At 39.0% G+C, this 26934-nt stretch overlaps 1 pseudogene; it reads left to right on the top strand.

The window, feature by feature from the left end:
* The first annotated feature begins 904 nt into the window (after positions 1 to 904).
* Positions 905 to 26462, top strand: LOC125999383 (ARL14 effector protein-like; annotated as a pseudogene).
* Positions 26463 to 26934: the final 472 nt, after the last annotated feature.

The following is a 26934-nucleotide window of genomic DNA, read 5'->3' as shown; positions in this document are numbered from 1 at the left end:
TACTGAGTTATTTTTATTTTTATTCTCTTTGGTTTTGGGGCCACACCCAGTGGCATTCAGGTGTTACATTTGGATCTGTGCTCTGAAATTGCTCCTGGCAGGCATGGGGCACCATATTGGATGCCTGGTTTCGAACCAATGTCGGTGTGGGTCGGCCTCTTGCAAGGCAAACGCCCTACCTCTGTGCTATCTCTCTGTCCCCTGTTTACTGGATTTTAATGGCTCCATTTTGTTGTTGTTGTTTGTTTGGGGGCAACACCCTGTATTTACTTAGGGGTTAGTTATTCCTGGATCTACACTCAGGAGTCACTCTGGCAGGCTAAATGGACCATGTGGGATATTGGGGATCAAACCAGGGTCAGCTGCATGCAAGGGAAAACTGACAGCTGGAAATAGGTCATAGATATGGTTTCACAATGTGATTGGTGGTATGACATTCATAGGTCTTGACTTTCTTTAAAGGAGCTATTGAATGGGGAAAGCTCCTGGTCCTCTTAAGCAGCTGAGCCATGGCATCTTGGCTTCAACTAGGACTAAGGGATAGTTACTTGAGCATCACCAGGTGTGATTCTTGATAAAACCTAGCTCAGAGTAAGTCCTGAGCTCTGTATAACCTCCCCAAAAAAAACAACAACAAAAGCAAATCCCAAAACAATGTAAATGGTTTACTCGTCTGCTCGGGACATAGGAGTGAGGAGCCGTGTGTTGCTGAGCATCGAACCCAGGCCTCTTGCAAATAAAGCATGTGTGCTCCAAGCCCTTTAACTTTCCTCTCCAGTCCAGGAAAACTTACTTAGAAATTAGGTGAGATATAAGGACAGAGCAGGAGAGCCCAGGATTGCATTACTAGGAATGGATATTATTACAGTCTCACTTTTTCTTTATTTTTCTAGTGCTCCAAAAAATGAGTGAGCCATCAGATAAACAGAGTGAACCATCAGCTCAACAGAATTCCCTGCAGGAGAACGAAACAGATGAGAATTCTCCTGAGAAAAGCTCTCAAATCAGGCAGAAGCAATCGGTAGGACATATATCATTTTTCATGCTGTGGAATTTGAGGAGTTGCCAAATGGGCATATATGTGATGCCCCAGCATAGGTAGGCAGGTTCCTAGGTCTGGACCCCACAGAAAGAAGCTATATTTCTCCGTGCTGGTGGGGTGAAGAAACACACAGAAAAGCCTGGTTTCAATGAATTATTTTGGTCTTGGTGGTGCTCTTGGTGCTCAGGTACTACATGCAAAGCAAAACGCTCAATACCTGTACTGTAACTATATCACTTAAACTGTTTTAGTGAACCAAGCAAACTATAAAGCAAAGCTTGCAATACTAAAAGTCTCCCTCTCCAGCACAATAAGGGCACAACAACAAAAACCACAAGAAAACAAGACAAATGCCCATTGCTCCCCTAGTGTAGCTTTCCAGACTTGTAAATCTGGAAAGTCCTCTTTTTTCCCTAATAATAAAACATAGTGCTGAATCTGAAGAGCTATCACAGGGCATAAGTCACTTGTGTTACATATGACTGACTCTGGTTCAATCATTGGCTCCATAGATAGTCTCCTAAGCTCTGACAGGAGTGCTCCCTGAGCACTGCTAGGGTTGACATCAAACCCTCAAATACATATACATATACACAAGATAAAATAAAGGAGAACTTTCTTATGATTTGGGGCATAGAATTTTCTATGGAAATTGGCCTGTGTATTGGGGGCCACTCAGATTATTTCCTCTACAGATCTTGAAAGGGAGACTTTCTGGCCTGAGCATGTTTTCTACATGTTGAAACAATTTAGATTGATGATCCTCAGCTCTGAAAGGAAGTGTTTGGGCTGGAGAATTTACATCACAGTTTACCAGGCTTTTGATTTGGGGTCACATTCAGCAGTATTTGTGTTCTGCTCCCAGCTCTATGATCCGGGTCTCTCGTGGTGGTCATCTAGGGACCCTGTTATATTTGGAATCAAACTAGAACATTCTGCATGCAAAGACTTTTAAAACTTTTTAGCTAACAACTACATATTACCTTGTTATATTTCTTTTACACTTCTATACAGATATATATCCTACTTGATTATTTTCGCACTATATTTCTTAAGTCAGAAACAAAGGCTTCCTTTGCAAAGTATTTTTTGTGTCCATTGACAATCAGATTGAATATTTTTTGTAGGTAAAACATCTGCCTTCTTATCACTGAGGTAAAACTAATAGAAAACTACAATGTACAGGAATAATCATAAAGGTACAGTGTAATATAAAAGAAAATATAGTTTTTGCTATGAATACATTATATTTGTTTCATAACAGCAAATTCAGTGACAGTTAAAAAACCTGTCATTTGAAAACCCTGGACCGCAGATGACCGACTTTGATCTGGTACCCAGAAAATTGAAAAAGAAAGCACAGATGTCAAAGAAGAATGAGGATTTTCCTGAGAAAAACAAGTAAGATTATGATTTATTATATTTGATTTCTGGGTTTCTATAACCCACAAAAGTTTGAGTTCTCCTTGATGCAAAAAAAGGTCACTGCTTTTGGGTATTAAAATATGTTCTTCAGGGCCGGAGTGATAGCACAGTGGTAGGACATTTGCCTTGCACGTGGATGACCCGGGACAGACCCGGGTGGTTCAATCCCCAGCATCCCATATGGTCCCCCGAGACTGCCAGGGCAATTTCTGAGTGCAGAGCCACCCTGAGCACCATTGGGTGTGGCCCAATAACAACAACAAAAGAAGTCTTGAAAGCACACTATCACCCCATGCATCTGGAAGTAAGCAAGTTTAAGAGATAACGGAATGTCACAAATCTGCACCACTAGATATCATCAGTGTTATAGCTCTTCATTTTTTTAAGTTGGGGGCTGGAGATTATGGGGTTTGGGGCCATACCTATTGATGTGCGGGGCCTTCTCGGGCATAGGGCTTTGAGTTTGCTTTGGTGACACATGGAACCATGGAGTTCCGGGATCAAACTTGCCTTGGCTGTTTTTGAAGGAAGTGCCTTGACCCCTATCGTATCTCTCCAGCCCTCAGCTTTTTGTTTTCCAGCTCTTAGCAGATACATCTCTACTCTTCAGCGAAATCAACAGCAGCAGCAGGTGTCAACGACCTCTGGCCCCAAGCTCTCCTTTCTACACCCGTCCATTTTTCCTTTGTTTGTAAGACCTGGGTTTAAGCAGGCTTCCTATTCCCACTCCTTTGTTGTTCTGATCTCTGATTGGTTACAGACTAATCAGCTATAATTACGATAAGCTATCATCTATGCATATGACAGACTATAGACTTGCTAATTGCCTGTCATCCTAGAGTGTGACCTGTTTTGCTTGTATGCTATAAGGGTTTTTAGGATAGAGGAATTGGATTATTTGGTAAATTGAATTATTTATGTAAATGAAGATCGAACAGGAGGTTGTTTTTTTTTTAATAATCTATCCCTTGTTTTCTCATTTCCTCATCTTGTTTTTCCATTCTTATATCCTCTTGTTTTTGGGGGTGATTTTGTTTTGTTCTCTTTTTGCCACATCTGGCAGTACTCAGGGGTTTATCCTGGCTCTGCGCTCAGGAATCACTCTTGGTAGTGCTGAGTAGACCATATGGAATATGGTATTGAACCTGGGTTTGCTGCATTGAAGACAAATGTCCTATAACTATGTCAGCAAATGCCAGGCAGCTTTCCAAAGAAGATGCCATTTAACTTTCCTTCCAATGGCATATGGTAATTTCTATTTGTTTCTATTTTGGATTTGGGGGTTTAGGGCCATACCAAGGAGGTACTCATCTCTTTCTGGATCTGTGCTCATGCACAGATGAAGCTCATAGTGAGTTTCTCTTTCTACTTTGACAATGCATGCCATTATCTCATTTGTTATTATAGTATTCTAGGTGGGATATGTTAGGACCTTAATGTTACCTTGATTTCTAGTTTCCTAAATGATGATGTACAACTTTTCAGGCATATTTTTTATCGTGTTGTGGATTTTTTGCAGGCTTTTAAGAAGGATCTATATATCTGCTAAGAAAGATATCCATTTAAATATTTGTATTACAAATCATTTTGGGGGGACTGAAGCCATAGAAGTGTGTAGAGTACTTGAGCCTTGCACACAGTTCAACCTGATTTGATCCTTATAACCCTATAGGTTCCCCAAGGCTGCCAGGAATGCTCCCTGAGCAGAGCCAGAAGTAAGCACTGAGTACCATAGATGTGGACATCAACTCCCCAATTATGTTTCTTTTTAATACTATTATAATGTTTTACAAATAGCTTTATGGATCTTGATTTGTATAGTTAAAAAGTGAAAAGAATCAAGTATGTTTTGTTCCTAGGTGTGGAATTGCTCACTAGAAATAGCACTGGAAACTCAGTTCCCAGTTTTTTAAGGAATATTTATATTGCTTTCTTGAAAGACTAGACTAGAAGGCATTTCCAACAGTAGAGAACGAGAGTTATCTTTCTCCTGACATCCACAGCAGCACTTTGTGATGTGTGCCTTTCTCTGTGGTGTGAGATAATATCACATTGTTGTTTTGCATCTCCCTGATGAATTGTGATGTGGAGAAATTTTATGTGCATTTTGGTGATCAATATTTCTTCTTGGAGGAAATGTTTGTGCATTTCTTCTTCCCATTTTTGATGGCGTTGGATGTATTTCTCTTGTTCAGTTCTGCTTGTGCCTTATATATCTTAGTTATTTGTCTTTTATCAGATGTGTATTGGGTGAATAGATTTTCTCATTCCATGGGTAGCCCTTGTATTCCCCTTACTGTTTCCTTTGAAGTGCAGAAGCTTCTCAGTTTAATGTCATCCCATTTATTTATCTCTACTTCCACTTGGGTCATTGGTGTTTCTTCCTGGAAAATGCCTAAGTCTCAGTGTCATAGAGTTTTTTTGCTTAAGTTTCCTTTGTACCTTATGTGTTTTCAGGTCTGAAATCAAGATCTTTTATCTATTTTGATTTTTCCTTTATGCATGGAATTAAAGAGAATTCAGATTTCACCTTTTTGCATGTAATTGACCAGTTTTCCCAGCAACCACTAGTGTGTTTTTTAAATATATATCTTTATTTAAGCACCATGATTGCAACCAGGTCTATAGTTGGGTTTCACTCATAAAAAAGAACACCCCCATTCACCAGTGCAACCTTCCCACCACCGATGCTCCCCACCTTCCTCCTGCCACACCCCCTGCCTAAAATTGAGACAGGCATTCTATTTCTCTCTCACTACTGTTGTCATGAGAGTTGTTATTGTAGTTATTTCTCTAACAGTACTCACCACTCCTTGAAGTCAACACCACTTGTTGAAGAGGCTTTTTCCTTGCTCCACCTTGTATTTGTTGCCCCTTTATCAAATATTACTTGGTTGTATACGTGGGGGTCAGTCTCAGAATACTCAAGATTGTTCCTTTGATCTGAGGGTCTGTCTTTATTCCAATAGAATGCTGTTTTCATTACTATTGCTTTCATAATATGAGTTAAATTTGGGGAAAATGATACCTCCCATCTTTTTCCTAAGGATTTTGTTACCTGTGTGTGGATGTTTATTGTTCCTAATGAATTTCAGGAATGTTTTATCCACTTTAAAAAATGTCACGGGTACCTTCAGAGGTATTGCATTAAACTTGTACAGTGCTTTGGGACGTACTACCACTTTACTAACCACATATATTGTTTCTAGAAGCTTTTTGGTGGAGTCTTCAGATCAACAGAGTGAACCATCAGATCAACAGAGTGCCCTGCAAAAGAACGAAACAGTTGAGAAATCTCCTGAGAAAAGCTCTCAAATCAGGCAGAAGCAATCCGTATGACATATATCATTTTTGATGCCATGGAATTTGTGGAGTTGCCAAATGGGCATATATGTGATGCCCAAGCACCAAACTAGGCAGGTTCCTAGGTCTGGACTCCACAGAATGGAGCTATATTTCTCCGTGCTGGTGGGGTGAGGAAACCCACAGAAAAGCCTGGTTTCAATGAATTATTTTGGTCTTGGTGGTGCTCTTGGTGCTCAGGTACTATATCTCTTAAACTGCTTTTAGTGAACCAAGCAAACTATAAAGCAAAGCTTGCAATACTAAAAGTCTCCCTCTCCAGCAGAATAAGGGCACTACAACAAAAAACACAAGAAAACAAGACATGCCCATTGCTCCCCTAGTGGAGCTTTCCAGACTTGTAAATCTGGAAAGTCCTCTTTTTTTCCCTAATAATAAAACATACTGCTGAATCTGAAGAGCTTTCACAGGGTATAAGTCACTTGTGTTACATATGACTGACTCTGGTTCAATCACTGGCTCCATAGATAGTCTCCCAAGCTCTGCCGGGAGTGCTGCCTGAGCACTGCTAGGGTTGACATCAAACCCTCAAATACATATACATATACACAAGAGAAAATAAAGGAGAACTTTCTTATGATTTGGGGCATAGAATTTTCTATGGAAATTGGCCTGTGTATTGGGGGCCACTCAGATTACTTCCCTCTACAGATCTTGAAAGGGAGACTTTCTGCCCTGAGCATGTTTTCTACATGTTCAAAACAATTTAGATTGATGATCCTCAGCTCTGAAAGGAAGTGTTTGGGATGGAGAATTTACATCACAGTTTACCTGGCTTTTGATTTGGGGTCACATTCAGCAGTATTTGTGTTCTGCTCCCAGCTCTATGATCAGGGTCTCTCGTGGTGGTCGTCTAGGGACCCTGTCTTACTTGGAATCAAACTAGAACATTCTGCATGCAAAGTCTTTGAAAACTCTTTTAGCTAACCACTACATATTACCTTGTTATATTTCTTTTACACTTCTATACAGATATATATCCTACTTGATTATTTTCGCACTATATTTCTTAAGTCAGAAACAAAGGCTTCCTTTGCAAAGAATTTTTTGTGTCCATTGACAATCAGATTGAATATTTTTTGTAGGTAAAACATCTGCCTTCTTATCACTGAGGTAAAACTGATAGAAAAACTACAATGTACAGTAATAATCATAACGGTACAGTGTAATATAAAAGAGAATCTAATTTTTGCTATGAATACATTATATTTGTTTCATAACAGCAAATTCAGCGACAGTTAAAAAAACCTGTCATTGGAAAACCCTGGACTGCAGATGACTGAGTTTGATCTGGTACCCAGAAAATTGAAAAAGAAAGCACAGATGTCAAAGAAGAATGAGGATTTTCCTGAGAAAAACAAGTAAGATTATGATTTATTATATTTGATTTCTGGGTTTCTATAACCCACAAAAGTTTGAGTTCTCCTTGATGCAAAAAAAGGTCACTGCTTTTGGGTATTAAAATATGTTCTTCAGGGCCGGAGTGATAGCACAGTGGTAGGACATTTGCCTTGCACGTGGATGACCCGGGACAGACCCGGGTGGTTCAATCCCCAGCATCCCATATTGTCCCCCGAGACTGCCAGGGCAATTTCTGAGTGCAGAGCCACCCTGAGCACCATTGGGTGTGGCCCAATAACAACAACAAAAGAAGTCTTGAAAGCACACTATCACCCCATGCATCTGGAAGTAAGCAAGTTTAAGAGATAACGGAATGTCACAAATCTGCACCACTAGATATCATCAGTGTTATAGCTCTTCATTTTTTTAAGTTGGGGGCTGGAGATTATGGGGTTTGGGGCCATACCTATTGATGTGCGGGGCCTTCTCGGGCATAGGGCTTTGAGTTTGCTTTGGTGACACATGGAACCATGGAGTTCCGGGATCAAACTTGCCTTGGCTGTTTTTGAAGGAAGTGCCTTGACCCCTATCGTATCTCTCCAGCCCTCAGCTTTTTGTTTTCCAGCTCTTAGCAGATACATCTCTACTCTTCAGCGAAATCAACAGCAGCAGCAGGTGTCAACGACCTCTGGCCCCAAGCTCTCCTTTCTACACCCGTCCATTTTTCCTTTGTTTGTAAGACCTGGATTTAAGCAGGCTTCCTTTTCCCACTCCTTTGTTGTTATGATCTCTGATTGGTTACAGACTAATTAGCTTTAATCATGATAAGCTATGATCTATGCATATGATAGACCATGGACTTGCTAATTGCCTGTCATCCTAGAGTGTGACCTGTTTTGCTTGTATGCTATAAGGGTTTTTAGGATAGAGGAATTGGATTATTTGGTAAATTGAATTATTTATGTAAATGAAGATCGAACAGGCATTTTTTTTAATAATCTATCCCCTGTTTTCTCATTTCCTCATCTTGTTCTTCCATTCTTATATCCTCTTGTTTTTGGGGGTGATTTTGTTTTGTTCTCTTTTTGCCACATCTGGCAGTGCTCAGGGGTTTATCCTGGCTCTGCGCTCAGGAATCACTCTTGGTAGTGCTGAGTAGACCATATGGAATATGGTATTGAACCTGGGTTTGCTGCATTGAAGACAAATGTCCTATAACTATGTCAGCAAATGCCAGGCAGCTTTCTAAAGAAGATGCCATTTAACCTTCCTTCCAATGGCATATGGTAATTTCTATTTGTTTCTATTTTGGATTTGGGGGTTTGGGGCCATACCAAGGAGGTACTCATCTCTTTCTGGATCTGTGCTCATGCACAGATGAAGCTCATAGGGAGTTTCTCTTTCTACTTTGACAATGCATGCCATTATCTCATTTGTTATTATAGTATTCTAGGTGGGATAAGTTAGGACCTTAATGTTACCTTGATTTCTAGTCTCCTAAATGATGATGTACAACTTTTCAGGCATATACTTTATCGTGTTGTGTATTTTTGCAGGCTTTTAAGAATGATCTATATATGTGCTAAGAAAGATATCCATTTAAATCTTTTATTACAAATCCTTTTGGGGGGACTGAAGCCATAGAAGTGTGTAGAGTACTTTGTCTTGCACACAGTTCAACCTGATTTGATCCTTGTAACCCTATAGGTTCCCCAAGGCTGCCAGGAATGCTCCCTGAGCAGAGCCAGAAGTAAGCACTGAGTACCATAGATGTGAACCCCAACCCCCCAATTATTTTTCTTTTTAGTACTATTATAATGTTTTACAAATAGCTTTATGGATCTTGATTTGTATAGTTAAAAAGTGAAAAGAATCAAGTATGTTTTGTTCCTAGGTGTGGTATTGTTCACTAGAAATACCACTGGAAACTCAGTTTCCAGTTTTTTAAGGAATATTTATGTTGCTTTTTAGAAAGACTGGACTAGACAGCATTTCCAACAGTAGAGAATGAGAGTTATCTTTCTCCCGACATCCACAGCAGCACTTTGTGATGTGTGCCTTTCTCTGTGGTGTGAGATAATATCTCATTGTTGTTTTGCATCTCCCTGATGAATTGTGATGTGGAGCAATGTTATGTGCCTTTTGATGATCTGTATTTCTTCTTGGAGGAAATGTTTGTGCATTTCTTCTTCCCATTTTTGATGGCGTTGGATGTATTTCTCTTGTTTCGTTCTGCTTTTGGAAGTACTTCCACTTTACTAAACAGATATATTGTTTCTATAAGCTTTTTGGTGGAGTCTTTAGGATTTTCTATATACATTTTCATGTCATTTCCAAACAGTGAGAGATTGACTTCTTCCTTTCTTATCTTGATGCCTTTGATATGTTTTACTTGCCTAATTGATATGTTGAATAGAAGTGGACAGAGGGAGAAACCTTGTCTTTTGCCCTATCATAGAGGAAAGGCTTTTAGTTTTTCCCTATTGAGTATAATATTTGTCATGGGCTTGTAGTAAATGACTTTGACTGTATTGAGAAAGGTTCAGAGTTTTTTTTATCATTAGTGAGTGTTGGACATTATCTATTGATTTTTATACATCTGTTGATATAATCTATGGCTTTTATTTTTCCTTTTATCGATATGGTATATTACATTGATTGACTTGTGTATGTTATACCATTCTTGCGTCTCTGAAATGAACCCTACTTGGTCATGGTGTATGACTTTTTTTGATGAACTGTTGGATCCTATTTGCTAGGATTTTTTTGAGGATCTTTGCATCTGCATTCATCAAGAATTTTGGTCTGTAGTTCTCTATTTTTTTGGCATCTCTGTCTGCTTTTGGTATCAGGGTGATGTTAGCTTCATAAAAACTATTTGGGAGGGTTTCTGTTTCTTCAGTTTTCTGAGCAAGCCTGAAAAGAATAAGCAGTAGGTCGTCTTGGAAGGGTTGAAAGAATTTGTTAGTGAATACATCTGGGCCTGGGCTTTTGTTTTGGGGAAGATTTTGATTACCATTTTAATTTCCTTAATACTGGTAGTTCCATTGAGAAATGCCAGATCATCTTGGTTCAACCTTAGAAAGTTATAGGAGTCCAAGAATGTATACATTTATTCCAGGTTCTCTTTTTTTCTGGCATAGAGTTTCTCAAAGTAATCTCCCATTACCCATTATATTTCTGTAGTGTCCATACAACTTGATTTCTGAGGCACAATTGTGAATGGGATTTTTTGGTAACGTCTCTTTATTCTCTTTCATCTCCCCTTTATCATGTCTAATTTGAATTATTATCCTCTTTCTTTGTGAGTCTGCTAGTGGTTTATCTATCTATCTGCTAGTGGATTTGGATTATTAATCTTCTTATAATTTGGATTATTAATCTTTTCTTTCTTCATGAGTCTGCTAGTGGTTTATCTATATTTCTGCTAGTGGTCTATCTATCTATCTGCTAGTGGCTTATTTTTCAAAGAACCAACTCTTGCTTTCATTGATCTTTTGGATTGTTTTGGGTTTCATGTTCATTAATTTCTGCTCTGAAGTTCAATATTTTCTTCTGTCTGCCTATTTTTGGATCATTTTATGGATAATTTTACAATTTTTAAGCTGCTTTATTCATAAGTTATAAATATTTTAAATTTATAAGTTAATTATGTAGGCTCTTCTTTCCTGATGAATGCTTGCAAAATACTATACATTTTCATCTTTTGCTTTTTGCTGTGTTCTACACGTTCTGCTAAATCTGTCTTCATTTTTATTTGTTTCCCGGAATCTTTTGATTTGCTCTTTTATCTCATCACTAACCCACTCACTGTACAGTAATGAGCTGTTTAATTTCCAGGTGTTAAGTTTCATCTCTGTGTCTGTTTGTAATTGACTTGTAATTTCAGTGCATGATGATCTCAGAATGTAGATCTGATACAATTTGTATCCTCTTGAATTTATGGAGGTATGTTTTGTGGCCCAGCATGCGGTCTGTTTTGGAGGATGCCCCATGTGTATTGGAGAAGCATGCATGTTTAGCTTTTTGTGGCTGAAGAGCCCTCTACTTATATCTACCATGCCACTCTCTTCCATTTCTGCTCTCAGAGACCATATATCCTTGTTGAGTTTCAGCATGGTTGGCTTATCAAGGCGTGACAGGCTGGTATTGAAGACTCCCATTATTACTATGCTATTATTAATGGTTTCTTTCAAATCTATCAGAGGTTGTTTTAAATATTTGGCTGGCCTCTTATTGGGTGCATAGGTTTAGGAGTGTTATTTCCTTTAGTACATACCCCTTGATTAAGAAATGGCCATCTATATCTCTTCAAACCGTTTTAAGCTTAAAGTCTGTGTTGCCTGAGTTTAGTATGGCCACCCCAGATTTTTAAGGGCGTTGTTTGCTTGTCCATTGACATTGAGAGAGATATTTGTCATGGGATTAAGTGTCCTATTATTTATTGTAGGAGTTTGGTGTGTTTGTTTGGTCTGCCTTGGCTCAGAGTAGATCCCTCAGCTCTTATTTTAAAGTTGGTTTTGAGTATGTAAATTTTCTGAGCTGTTGTTTCTTCATGAAGCTCTGTATCCTTCCTTCAAACCTGATTTCAAGTCTGTCTGGGTGAATTATCCTTGGCGAAAGATTCATTTCCTTGAGTTGTGTCTCTATATCTCACCATTGTCTTCAAGTCTTGAGAGTTGCCTGTGATAAATCTGCTGTAAATCTTGAGGATGCCTCTTTGTATATAATTTCCCTTTTTGGATCATGCTCCATTTAGTATTCGATCTCTCTCTGTGGTTTTCATCATTGTACTACTACGTGCCCTGGGTAATTTCTTTGTATCTCTTTTAGCTGGTACTCTTTGGGTATCCAGAATACTATTGCATACACTCTTGAGTTCTGGAATTGCTCAGCAATGTTGTACTTGACTGTTGGGTTTTCTTCCTGGGTCTCTGGGACCCCAGTTATTCTTATCTTGTTTCTACTGAAGTTTATCATCATCTGTTCACTTTCTTTTTTTTTGTTTGTTTGTTTGTTTTTGTTTTTCGGGCCACACCCATTTGGTGCTCAGAGGTTATTCCTGGCTAAGCACTCGGAAATTGCCCCTGGCTTGGGGGGACCATATGGGACACCGGGGGATCGAACCGTGATCCTGATCCTTGGCTAGCACTTGCAAGGCAGGCACCTTACCTCTAGCGCCACCTAGCTGGCCCCATCTGTTCACTTTCTTTCAGAACTTTTTCATCCTCTTCTATTGTATAGAGGTGGTATGCAGCTCATCTTTTATATCACTGATTCTGTCCTCAGTGGCTGTTCCTCTGCTGGCGAGGCTTTACAGTGAGTTTTTCATTCTACCGACCATGTTTTTCAGTCCGGATATTTCTTTTTAAATTTTTCTCATTTCTACTCTCATATCCTCTTGAGTCTTCTGGTCTGTATCTTCCACCATATCTTTAAGTTTGTTGAACAGTTCTCTCTAAAATCCTGATCAGAGAGGTTATGTTGGTGGCATGTGTTGGGTGGGTCTCCAGAACTAGGATCTTCAGTCACAAGGTGTGATAGGGTTCTGTTTCCCATTGTTAATTTTGATATATGGTACTGCTATTAAGTATCGTGGTACAGCTCCTCGACTGGAAGAATGCTCAGCCATGGAGCAAAGCAGAGTGTTTGTGCTCTTGCTGGTCTCTCACTTAGCTGAACTCTAACTGGGGCTTTATTTCCCCCAAAATCTGCCCCAGTCAACAGGCAGCTAGGTCTGGGTTCATGTACCCATAATGGAGGTTAATCTAATCTTTGACCATTGCTCAAGGCTGTGATCTTGCTGTTCTCACACTCGGATGAACTTTAACTTGAAATTTTTTAAAGCTAATTTTTTGTTTTTATTTATTTTATTTGTTTGTTTTCCTTATATTCCACCTATCAGTGGCGTCATTTTTTAGCAAGAATAATACTTTTTGTTCAGTTTTTGTTTAGTCTTGTTTGGGCCACACTCAGTGGTTCTCAGGGTTATTTTTGGCTCTGTACTCAGGAATCACTCTTGGCAGGCTCAGGAAACCATATGGGATGCTGGGGATCAAACTTGGGTTGGCCACATGCAAGGCAGGCCCCATATCTGCTGTACTACTTCTATGCCCTCAGGGTAATACTTTGTTATCTTCCTTCCTCCAACCCTACCTCCCTTCCTTCCTTCCTTCCTCCCACCCTTCCTTCCTCTCTTCCTCTCTTTCTTCCTCTCTTCCTCTCTTCCTTCCTTCTTTTTTGGTTTTCAGGTCACACCCGACAGCACTCGGGTTACTCTTGGCTCTATGCTCAGAAATCGCTTCTGGCAGGCTCAGGGGACCATATGGGATGCCGGGATTCGAACCACTATCCTTCTGCATGCAAGGCAAATGTCCTACCTTCATGCTATCTCTCCGGCACTCAGGGTAATACTTTTTAAGCTCATTCATGTTGTTGCCAACGATAGGATTTTGTTTTATTTTTATAGATGAGTAGTATTTCCTTGCACAGTATCTGTTATTTATTTATTCATTCATTAGTTAATAAACACTTACGTTTTCTCTGGCTCTTGGCTATTCTAAGTATTGTGTCAGTGAACCAGGGTGGTGCATTAAGCTCTTGGTGTTATTTTATTATACAGAGGAGGGCTCAGAATGGGAATAATTGAGTCATATGGGAATAGCTTTGTGAAGCTATTCACCCTCAATGATGGATTTCAAGTCCTGATTTGTAATAGGAAAGGAAATTGCAGAAGTAGAATATGCATAGGGAAACAAATGCATGAGCCATCAGTAAAATCAGGCAATGGTATTGTTTGCTAGTTTCTATTTTGATTTTTTGGCTACACTCTGTGGTGGTCAGGGCTTACTCCTGGCTCTGTGCTCAGAGATCACTCCTGGTGGGCTTGGGGGAAAATATGGGGTACTGGGTATAGCGTCTTTGTCAGCTATGTGCAAGGAAAGCACCCTGCTTGCTGTATTATCTCTCTGCCCCGTATTTTCTTTCCTCTTTCCTTTTTAAATTTAGACACATGGTTGATCAAAGCAAAACTTTGTGACTGTCCTATGAACTCTATCTGTCTCTGTCCCTTTCTTCCTCCCTCCCCTTCTTTTCTCCCTCACTTTCATTCTTCTTTCTCTCAAGGTCAACTTGGTAATTCTTCTATTCAGATTTGTATCTAATTTTAAAAATAGAGAATCCAGAACTTGAAAACCCCCCTAGCCAGTGTAGTATTGTTGGTGATGTTTTGTTTTGTTTTAAGATAAAAATTTCAGGATTAGTAAATCCAGCTGTGATGATAGTCCTCTTGTATGTATGGCAGAGGAACTGTCTAAGAATTTACTGGGTTTTCCAGATTTCACTCACATTTCCTGCATTTTGTTTGTGAATCGAGCATGGTGCTAGTGCTCCCAAGCCATCACACTTCACCTATCTGAACAGAAATCACTGACATTCTTTTCCATAAATAAGTCTTCAGAGTTGCCCTCAGGAAGACATTGTCCTGAAGCTAGGCTAAATGTATGTTTTGGGTAAGGAATAGTGTGCTGGGGGTGGACTTTTGGGATTGTGTTTTTAGAATAAATGTTATTTGGTAAACAACTGGCCAACTAAATTTTATTTTTTATTACTGATTTTACAACCATGTAGCATTCAATTTGACAGCACATCTTTAGAGTGAATTGGTTGACAAAAATCAATCCCACTGGTGCTTGGTAGTGATCTGGGACAGGGTATGGAGCCAAACCCATCTGGCTCCCCTCTTTCTAGGAAATAGATACTAAAGCTGGTACTTTTAGGCGTGAATTTGTCACTTTTATAGATGAGGAAAAGGAGACACAATGAGAGAAATGACATAGTGAAGGACCCAAAGTAAACTCTGATGTTTTGTATAACATGGGTGTTCAACTACTGAGCACTTATTTTGTAAGTTTTCTGGCACTCACCGAGGTGCTTTGAACAGTACACATTCCTGAAATGTATCCCAAATCTTGCAATCAGATGCTCTAGCAGCAAGGACTGGAAACCCATATTTGAGAACAAACACTCTAGATTGAGAAACACAGCCTTGTCTCCAGTTGTCGTACTTTTTTATTTAAAAATAATCTTAGGAGACTCTGGGGTTTGCTTAGTGGTCAAAAGGTCTTGCCTAGCAAGCTTCAGGACACGAGCTGGGCCCCCATGTTTCGCCCATGTGCTGAGAATAGTCTCACCAACTTTACTGAAGTTTGGGACCCCAGGTGCCACCACAAACTCAGCTCACTGTAGATATGCAGGTATGAGCAGCAAAACTGAAGTGTGCATGTGAAACCCCCTGGAGAGCACCACACCTGAAGCTGTGTGAGCATTGTGGCCATTATTCATGTTCCAGAATGTACACGAACTCTGGGGTGGGTCACTGTTGAGTATGTATAGAAGCGCTGGAATGGAGAATATACACCCCTTTCCTGAGCCCCTGCACTGTTGCCAAGTATGCTAGTACTGCAATCTCGACGTTGAACCTCAGATGAGCATCGTAATGAAATTCCAGTACCACAGCCAGGAGTGGATATGACCCGTTCTTTCAACAAAAACTATGAAGGGATAGGGAAAATAGCACAGACTTTGTGAAGAGATTTAGGCAAATTGACTTGAGAGTATCTTCCTAGTCTTTTGTCATCTTATCTTAAAGATGAAATGTGATCATCTAGTTTTAAAATGATCTTTAAAATTTGCATTTAGCCAATTTGCTTGTGACTTTTCCAAGTGAAGTAAAAATAAATTTAAGGAGCTGCATAATTACTAAGCATGCATTTAACTGATATCATAAAAGTGCTAGTCAAACCTTTCGTCACATTTTTAGAATTTGGGTTATTTCCTTTTTAAGGCCAGCTCCGTGCATTTTAAAAGCATTTCTATTTGAATTGATTTTTGAAAAAATATATGTGGTGGATTGTCAGAATTATGTGATGGTCTAATTTCATCACAAAGTGAACAATTGCTCTTTAGTTACCTGAGCTAAATTTAGATGAATAAGGAAGATTACATTAGTGAAAGGAATTCTCTCGTCAGTATAAGACTTTTTCTGACTGGTTATCTTTCATTGCTGATGGCACGTCTCCCCGAATATATGAGAATTGTAAAGAAAGCCACTTCACAATTTTAAATATACTTTTAAATATAAACTGTTTAAATAAATAAAAGTTTAAATATAAACTTTTAAATATAAACTGTTGGCCCAGTTATCCTTACCTATTCCTGGAAGATTTTACAACTGGATGGCCTAGCACATTAATTTGCAGAGTAATTTTGAGTTTTATTCATAAGAATTTAAAGCATATCTCTCAGGTGTCTAATCCTCCAGCCCTGATCTGGACCCAGGGTCCAAACAGGTAGAGCTGCAGGGATATAATTCACAGGAAAATATTTGGGTGTTTGCTTGCAATTTTAGGATGTAAACAGTGTAGAGTTGGATAGTTTGCATTGGTTGTCACAGCTGAAAGATCTGTAATACTTTTGACATCTGCAACAATTCCTGAGTAGAGCTACAGTGTTTGGTCAGGGTCAGACATACACTTACCCACTCAGGTGGAGGGTTGTGCAGTGCCTTTCCTGTAGACGACAATGCCAGCAGTACCTCTTGAGTTGCATAGAAAGGATACATTGCAAGGAGGTGTCTGAAGCAAGACTTTTTGTTAAATACTTTTAATAAGTAAAATTGATAACATACATATTTCAAGTAGAATTTCTTATTTGTGACTTTTGTTTTTCTTTTTAAACATTTTTATACCATAGCTGCAAACAGAATGGCATCTTTGGGTAAGCTAAAATCCCCCATTGAACTTTGATAGCAAAGCAAAGCTAGACTTGCAAAGAGTCAGGAACGGATTTCTCTCATTTGTTTTTTGGGCCACATCTAGTGATGCTCAGGAGTTATTCCTGGCTCTGTGCTCAGAGATCACCCTGGCAGGCTCGGGGGACCATATGAGACAATGGGGATTGAACCTGCGTCACCCGTCTGTGAGGCACTCCACGCTGTACTGTTGCTTTGACACCTGAAACTCATATAGTCTTAACACTTGGGGATTCCCAGGATAAAGGTGCAGGACTCTGCACTCACACAAACCCTAGTTGAAGAAAGAAGAGACCCTTGGTTTTTGTGTGTGTAAATATTTTGGGGATTACTATGTTACTCACCCTAAACTGATTGGTGATTGTGCACTACCCTAGGGTGTGACCTGGCATTCTGCCCCCACCCTATGGTAGGACCTGATTCTGCTTTCACCATTGGTTGGTATCTGATCCCACCATTGGGTGGTACCTGACTCTGGAGTATAAAAACAGAGGTCTGTGGAAGGCCGGGGCTTTGGCTGGCTGGAACTGAATCTGAGTCTTTGGACTTCAGTTTTGTCCATCCGAATAGAGCAAATATTTCCACAAGCCTGACTGTCTGTGAGCTGTTTACCCGCCGTTACACCTCAGGACCGTGGGCTAGACAGGGTGGCAGACGCGTGCTCCGAGCTGGAAGAAAAAGGCCTCATTCTCCATCCCACCATCAGTCAACGTCTTCAAGGGTTGACTTGCTACACTTGTTGACCCATATTCTCTTCTGGTGCACAGCAAATGGATAACTGGGGTAGAGTAATTTGGCAATGTATATCTGGGAGAACTTTTATTTCTGGAGTAAAGGGAAGAGTTCTGAGCACTGGAGATGAAGAAGCAAGTCATAGAAAGAAACCTGGTCTCTGGGGTGGCCCAATGGAGAAGAAAGTGGCCTTCTGAGACAAGATTATGGGTTCTAGTCCCACCACTGAGTGGTCCCAGGTTAGCACTCTTGGTGTGTGTGTATGTGTGTGTTCTGTCACCAAAGATTGCATAGTCAGGACTGAGAGAACCTCTTCTAGGGAAACCCTCCATCCCCAGGTATGTAGAAAGTTCTGGAAGTAGGAGACCGAGATCTGCTCACACCAGGCTGGCCTTCAAGGCGTGGTCTGGCAAATGAGCTCTGGGGGATGGGGAGGAGGGAAACTCCTCCCCCATGTATTTTCAAACTGCAGAGGGACGCTGCAGCTGGGCCCAGGAGACACCACCTATCAGGAATGCTGGTCCTCTTCAACTGGTATGGCTGGGAATCTGGGCAGACAGCTGGCCAAAGGCCTCCTGGGCTGACCACTTGGTCCAGGAGACCGAGATCCCCCCACGTCCCACTAGCCTTCAGGGCCACGAATGGCAACTGGGATCTTGGGGGAGGGAGAGGAGGGAAACCCCTCTTTTATGCAGTATTCAAACTGGAGAGGAGGCTGCACCTGTACCCAGAAGATCCCACATACCAGTATATCTACTGGCATGGCTGGGAATCTGGGCAGACAGCTGGCTAAAAACCTCCTGGGCTGACCACTTAGTCCAGGAAACCGAGATCCCCTCACACCAGGCTTTCATTCAAGGCCAGGTCTGGCAACTGAGTTCTGGGGGGATAGGGAGGAGGGAAACTCCTCCCCCATGTATTTTCAAACTGGAGAGGGAGGGTGCAGAAATGCTAAGAAGACACCACCTATCAGGAATCCTGTTCCTCTTCTACTGGTACGGCTGGAAATCTGGGCAGACAGCTGGCCAAAGGCCTCCTGAGATGACCACTTGATCCAGGAGACCAAGATCTCCCCATGTCAGACTGGCCTTCAGGGTCACGTCTGGCATCTTAATCTGTAATTATGCTATCACAGTGGATATTATGACATACCACTATGTGACCAGAATTTGAATTTATGATATCACAATGTATATTGTGTTATACCACTATGAGATCATGATTCGAGTTTATGCTATCACAATAGATATTATGACATACCAGTAGGAGACCATAATTTGTGATTATGATATCACAATGGATATTGTGACATCCCACTATGAGATCTTAATCTGTAATTATGGTATCAAAATGGATATTATGATGTACAAATATGAGACCATAATTTGTGATTATGATATCAAAATTGATATTTTGACATACCACTATGAGATATTAATCTGTAATTATGCTATCACAATGGATATTATGAGATACCACTATGAGACCATAATTTTCGATTATGATATCACAATGAATATTGTGATATCCACCATGAGATCTTAATCTGTGATCATTCTATCACATTGGATATTATGACTTAACACTATGAGACCATAATTTGTGATTATCTTATCACAATGGATATTGTGACATCCCACTATAAAATCTTAATCTGTGATTATGCTATCACAATGGATATTATGACTTCCCACTATGAGATCATAATTAGTGATTATATCACAATGGATATTGTAACATTCCACTATGAGATCTATATCTGTGATTATGCTATCACAGTGGATATTGTTACATACCACTATGAGATTATAATTCGTGATTATGATATCACACTCTATATTGTGACATACCACTATGAGATCATAATTCATGATTATGATATCACAATTGATATTGTGACATACCACTATGAGACCATAATTTGTGATTATGATATATCAATGGATATTGTGACATACCTGTATGAGATATTAATCTGTGATTATGCTATCACTATGGATATTGTGATATACCTGTTTGAGATCTTAATCTGTGTTTATGCCATCAAAATTTATATTTTGACATACCAATATAAGATCATAATTTGTGATTATGATATCAGAATATATATTGTGATATACCACTATGAGATCTTAATCTGTGATTATGCTATCACTATGGATATTGTGACATACCACTATGAGATCGTAATCTGTGCTTATGCGATCAAATGGATATTATAAAATACCACTACGAGACAATAATTTGTGATTATGCTATCATAATGGATATTATGACATACCACTATGTGATCATAATTTGTGAATATGATATCACAATGGATATTTGACATGCCACTATGTGATCTTAATATTTGATTATGCTATCACAATGAATATTATGACATACCACTATGACACCATAATTTGTGATTATGATATCACAATGGATATTGTGACATACCTGTATGCGATCTGAATCTGTGTTTATTCTATCACTGTGGAAACTGGGACATACCACTATTAGACAATGAATTGTGATTATGATATCACAATAGTTATTATGACATACCACTATGAGACCATAATTTGTGACTATGATATTACAATGGATATTTTGACATACCAATATGAGATCTTAATATGTGATTATGCTATCACAATGCATATTATGACATACCACTATGATACTATAATTTCTGATTATGATATAACAATGGATATTGTGACATGCCACTATGAGATCTCAATCTGTGTTTTTGCTATCAAAATGGATATTATGACATACTACTATGAGACCATAATTTCTGATTATTATATCACAATGGATATTTTGACATAACACCTTGAGATATTAATCTGTTATTATGCTTCACAATGGATATTATGATGTCCCACTATGAGATCTTAATCTGTGATTATGTATCACTATGCTTATTGTGACATACCACTATGGAAACATAATTTGTTATTATATATCACAATGGATATTGTGACATACCACTATGAGACCATAATTTGTGTTTATGCTGTCACAATGGATATTGTGACATACCAATATGAGATCTTAATCTGTGATTATGCTATCACAATAGATATTATCACATACCACTCTGAGACCATAATTTGTTTTTATTATATCACAATGGATATTGTGACATACCACTGTAAGACCATAATTCGTGATTATGATATCACAATATATATTTTGACATACCACTATGAGACCATAATTTGTGCTTATGCTATCACCATGTATATTGTGACATCCACTATCAGATATTAATTTGTGATTCTGCTATCACAATGGATATTGTGATATACCACTATGAGACCCTAATTTGTGATTATGATATAACAATGTATATTGTAAAATCTCACTATGAGATATTAATCTGTGATTATGCTATCACAATGGATATTTTGACAAACCACTATGAGACCGTAATTCATGATTATGATATCACAATATATATTGTGACATACCATATGAGATCTTAACCTGCGATTATGCTATAACAATGTGTATTATGAAGTACCCCTATGATATTGTGATATACCACAATGAGGTCATTATTCTTGATTATGCTATCACATTGATTATTATTACATACCACTATGAGACCATAATTTGTGATTATGTTATCACAATGGATATTTTGACTTACCACTATTAGAACATAATATCTGATTATGATATCAAAATGGACATTTTGACATCTTACTATGAGATCATAATTCGTGATTATGCTATCACAATAGATATTATTTCATACCACTATGAGACCATAATTCGTGATTATGATATCACAATGAATATGATTACATACCACTATGACACCATAATTCATGATTATGATATCACAATGGATATTGTGACATACAACTATGAGACCTTAATTTGTGATAATGATATCAAAATAGTTATTGTGACATCCCACTATGAGATATTACTCTGTGATTATGCTATCACACTGGTTATTTTGAGATACCACTCTGAGACCATAATTTGTGATTATGCTATCACAATGGATATTGTGACATCCCACTATGAGGTATTAATATGTGATTCTTCTATCAGAATGTATAATGTAACATAACACTATGAGACCATAATTCGTGATTATGATATCACAATGGATATTATTACATACCTGTATGAGATCTTAATCTGTGATTATGCTATCTCTATGGACATTGTTATTCACCTGTTTGAGTTCTTAATCTGTGTTTATGCCATCACAATGGATATTTTGACATACCGACATTAGATCATAATTTGTGATTATGATATCACAATATATATTGTGACATACCACTATGAGATCTTAATCTATGATTATGCTATCACAATGGTTATTATGGTATACCACTATGAGAACATAATTTGTGATTATTATATCACAATGGATATAGTGACAAGAAAATGTCCAATTCATTTTTAGCTGCTTGTGTTAAATTTCTGGTACTATCTAATGCAGGATTACCTTCCAAAGTTTTACATCGATTAAACAGCTCTGCATTTGAGATTCCTAGCGCTGGGCGGAGCCAATTTACATCACCCAAAAGTTTCTGAAAGTCATTAAGCGTTTTAAGGTTCTCTTTTTTGATGGAAATTTTTTGTGGACGTATTGATGTTCTGTCCAAAATAAAGCCCAAGTATTGATATGGTGGCATGGTGTGTATTTTTCTAAAGCTATTTTCAGTCCTGCCTTTTGCAAACAATTAATCACATAAGCATATAATTTCTGTAAATCTGTTTCATTATTCATTGTAATTAAAATATCATCGGTGTAATGATAAATTACAGCTTGGGGAAATCTTTCACGAGCAGGACTCAAAATTTTGTCCACAAAATATTGACACATAGTTGGTGAATTTAGCATGCCTTGAGGGAGAACAGTCCATTAAAAATGCCTGCAAGGGTGAGTATTAATAATAGAAGGAACTGAGAATGCAAAAACGGTGTTTATCATCTGGTGAATAGGAATATTGTACAAGCAGTCTATCAAATCAATTATAATTAGTGGACATTCCTTAGGGATTACTACAGGTGATGGTAAACCTGTCTGTAATTTTCCCATAGGTACCATAGATAAATTCACTGCTCTCAGATCCATTAACAATCTCCATTTACCAGATTTCTTTTTTATGGTAAATACAGGTGAATTCCATTGAGAAAACGAAGACTCAATATGTCCTAATTTTAGCTGTTCTTCCACTAATTCTGGCAGCACCTTTAATTTATCAGTTTTAAGGGGCCACTGGCCTATCCAAATTGGTTCATCAGATATCCATTTTATTTTTATTGGTGCTGGGGTTTTTCTGGCAGTGGCCCCTACCAAAAATTTTGGGTTTTTAATTCAGAAGAATGTTCAGGCTCACCTTGAGCTAATGGAATATGGAATTCTGCCTTCCATTGTTATGCAAATCACGGCCCATAGGGTTGGTGAGAATGGGCCCACATGAGGTCTAATAATAGCCTTTTGGTTTTCTGGGCCATAAAATACCATGGTTCTTGTGCTTAACAAACAAGAACTCAGGCCTCCTATTTCTTTTAATGAATATGGAATTTCTTGCAGAGACCAATTTTTTGGCCATTTTTTATCAGAAATTACAGTGACCTGAGCACCTGTGTCTATCATGCCATTGAAGAATTGCCCTTCTATATTAAGTTTAATCATTGGATTTTCATCTTTACATTTAGTAATCAGAGCCACTAATTGGTTTTTGGTAGCCCCTGGATCTGTGCTTCCAAAACCTCCAGTTCTTATCTTATCTGAAGTCCCAAATTTAACATAAGGTATTATTACTATTTGGGCAATCGTTTCCCTTTTTTTGAAAGTCCTAGTAACTGGCACATTGATAACTACAATAATTTCTCCCTTTGAATCTGAATCAATAACACCTGTAGTTACTGATATACCTTTTACATTAAGGGAACTTCTGCCCAGAATCAAACCCATTGTATCTGGGGGGGTGGTCCCACTATGCCTGTGTGTAAATATAAGGGCATTCTCCTGGATAAATTGTAATGTCCACTGGGTAAGTTATATCAAGCCCAGCAATGCCCACTGTGGCATGTGTTAATTCATTAATTGAGATTAATCTTCTTGGCTGGGCTGGAGAGAATTATGGTTTGATGACTTTGCCCCTGATTTGTAAGGGCCTGGGGATTGGCCCTGTAGGCGTTTCCCTGTTTTTTAATTGTAGATCCTGGAGGAACTGAATTTAACAAAAGACAGCAATTCCTTTTAATATGCCCTTGTTTTCCCACAATGGTAACAGGCAAATTGTCTCCTAGGGTTTGTATTAAAACCTCTTCCTATTTTATTATTAGGGGGTTTCCAGATCTACAGTCTTTCGCCCTGTGGTAACCCTTATTACATTTTGGGCAGAGACCTGGTTTTCGGGGAAGTTTTTGTCCCCTTTTGTAAAGAGGTATATTTCCTTTAGTAATTGCAAAGGTTTGCAACTGATCCTATTTGCTAATGAATGGGGTATATCATAAACATTTCTGCATGCATATAAAAATTCATTTAAATGAGCTTTTTCCTGCAACGGAGCAAATACCAATTTGCAAGCTGAATTACCATTATGATAAGCAAAACATTTTTTCTAGAAATTCCTCACCTCATCATTTTTAACTTGTATTTTTAAAGCATCTTTGAGTTTAGCCACAAATTCTATATAAGGCTCTTGGGGACCTTGGATGATTCTTAAAAAGGTTCCCTCACCAGTACTGTTAGTATCAATTCTTTCCCATGCAGATAATGCATTGTCTTTAATTATTTTTGAGATTTCCTTTGGTAAGGCCACTTGTGTCTGTATATCTGAATATTGATTTTCTCCCATTAATAATTCATATGAGAGATTAACCCCTGCCAGTCATTTTTTGGTTCCATCTGGACTACATAGTTTGGATTTCACACCCTCTGCATATAACATTTCCCATTCAGTTCACTGTTTAGATGGCAGGCATATTTCAGCAAGTTTTTTAAAGTCATGCAGAGTCCAAATTGATTTTCGACACTACATGCTTAGTACCTCCTGACAATATGGAGAGGTAGCCCCAAATTCTTTACATGCTTTCTTAAACCGTTCCACATCCTCCATTTCAAGAGGTTCATAATTTGATACATATACTGTTTGCAATGGAGTTTTGGCCAGATTAGCAGAAGTACCTTGCACAGGACTCTGATGCCTGAGGTGTGGAATACTAGAATGTGGTACATTGTCTGAGTTGGCACTAACATGTTAGTCCATACTGTGAACAGAATCAGGACTCCCTTGTGGACTTAGCACTGGAGGCTGATCATCAGTGTCAAGATCTTGATTTGGATTATGAGTATCTAAATTACGTGTCCGAGTTGATTTTTTACCGGCAAAAATGCCTATACTTTTGATGCCAGTGTTAGATTTATCAGCCTGTATCTAAGTCTAAATTTTCGTAGGAAAAAAATTTTTATTGTCCATACTGGTCATCACTTTACAATTTCCACATTGTCTATTTCCTAACCACCAGCCAATGCCTATGCATATGATAGTCATATTAGCCAACACAGAAATTCCACAAACTATGACTAATGGAGACCACTCAAGCAATGCAAATATTGGAGTAGATATTTTTGATTGAATTGTAAGCAGCAACCATCCAACGACAATGATATTTACGAGTATCAAACCAAGTGGTTTATATCAAAGCAGAGTAATGCACTTGAGTAATGCCGAACCGATGTATTTAATAACACATGGCATAGTGAGCATGAGTATCCATAATAACCAGCCAAGGATCTCCAGAGGTAATTTCCAATAAAACATGTCACTTACAGTTCCAGAGGGTCCAGATTCACCTGTTCCGGGCGCCAAATGTGGGGGGAGGTCAAACCCCTTGTTGATGGTCTCCAAGTCTAAGAATGACTCCCAGAAAGATAAATTGAATCCCATTTTTCGATCCCCCCCTTTTGGGGGAGATTTTGATAATAATATCCGGAGTAAATAATCAACGAATGCAAAAGATTCGGGGACCAAAGGTTCAGGAAAAGGAGTCTTTTGTCAGTTGCAGCCAGCTCCAAAAAGCAAACCAAACAAGCCGTCAGTTCTGGCAAAAGAGCTCCCTGTGCCTCCCCAACAAGCTATTTATTTCTTTCCTTAATCACCCCACCTGGAAGATCCAGGTGGGATGACAGGCAAAAACAATATTACAACAATTACTCAACACTTGGGAACCATGATCCAGTTAGGATCTGCATGTGCAAGGTACTGCCAGCCACATTTCCAGCTTTCTGTTTGTCCGATTTTAGGGAAGGTGTCAGAGTAAGAAATGGTCTAATTAACCTCTGTGGGTATAAACATTGCCCAGCATACTGGGGTATGAAGTGCCCCACGTGATGACAAGCCTGGCTGGATTTCTCAGGACATCCCTGCCCTGCAATGCTCTACAGTACTCTGGGTCAGCTCTGCTGCATAGTGTCAACACTGTGGCACCTTCCCAGTCTCTTCTGAGACCTGGCACACCACATCATGCAAATCTCCTCTCTCTTTGCAGACCCAAGAGGAAATATGACGAGAATGGCAAGCTGATCTGCAATGGCCTAGACCTGTGTGATTGTCTGGATAAGAACTGCGAGGGCTGCTTCTACCCTGCCCCAAGTGCAACTCCAGGAAGTGTGGGCCCGAGTGCCGCAACAACAGGTGCTGGGTATATGATGACATGGTTGATGAGTCCGGGGATGTCGTCAGTACCCTGCCCTTCAGTGTCCCAGAGTAGGACTGCTCCTCCACACCCCATAGATCCCTGCTCCAACACACTCAAGTTCATGTCTTTTTCCTCTTGAGGATTTCTGGAGTGAGTGGGCGGGGAAGTGCTGACCTTTGTTCTCTGGAGCCCTGAAATTCTAAACGTTTCTTTCTGTGACTTCAGATCTCTTCACTTGACCTGAAAGTATAGTTACAAATAGGTTTTTACTTCTGTTCTTGACAACTTTCTGGGCTTAGGCCTTCTATTAAGCACACTTTTCTTTACTGTTTTAAGATTTCTTAATGTAAATACTTTAAGTTAATTTGTTTTGTAACTTAGATTTTTGTGCAGTTTCTTCTCTTTATTTTTTTTTCAGGGCTTCCAATTGATTCAGGGGTTCCTGATAAAGTGCCACCATTGTAGTTCTCTCGCAACTGGGCCATATGGTTCAGTGCAAGGGCCTGAGGACACAATAGTATTCAGAGCTATGAGGGCCCTGGGG

Source organism: Suncus etruscus, chromosome X (genome assembly GCF_024139225.1).
Source record: "Suncus etruscus isolate mSunEtr1 chromosome X, mSunEtr1.pri.cur, whole genome shotgun sequence".
NCBI classification, from domain to species: domain Eukaryota; kingdom Metazoa; phylum Chordata; class Mammalia; order Eulipotyphla; family Soricidae; genus Suncus; species Suncus etruscus.
The sequence above is the reverse complement of the archived record's forward strand: the minus strand, read 5'-3'. Positions and strand labels throughout refer to the sequence as shown.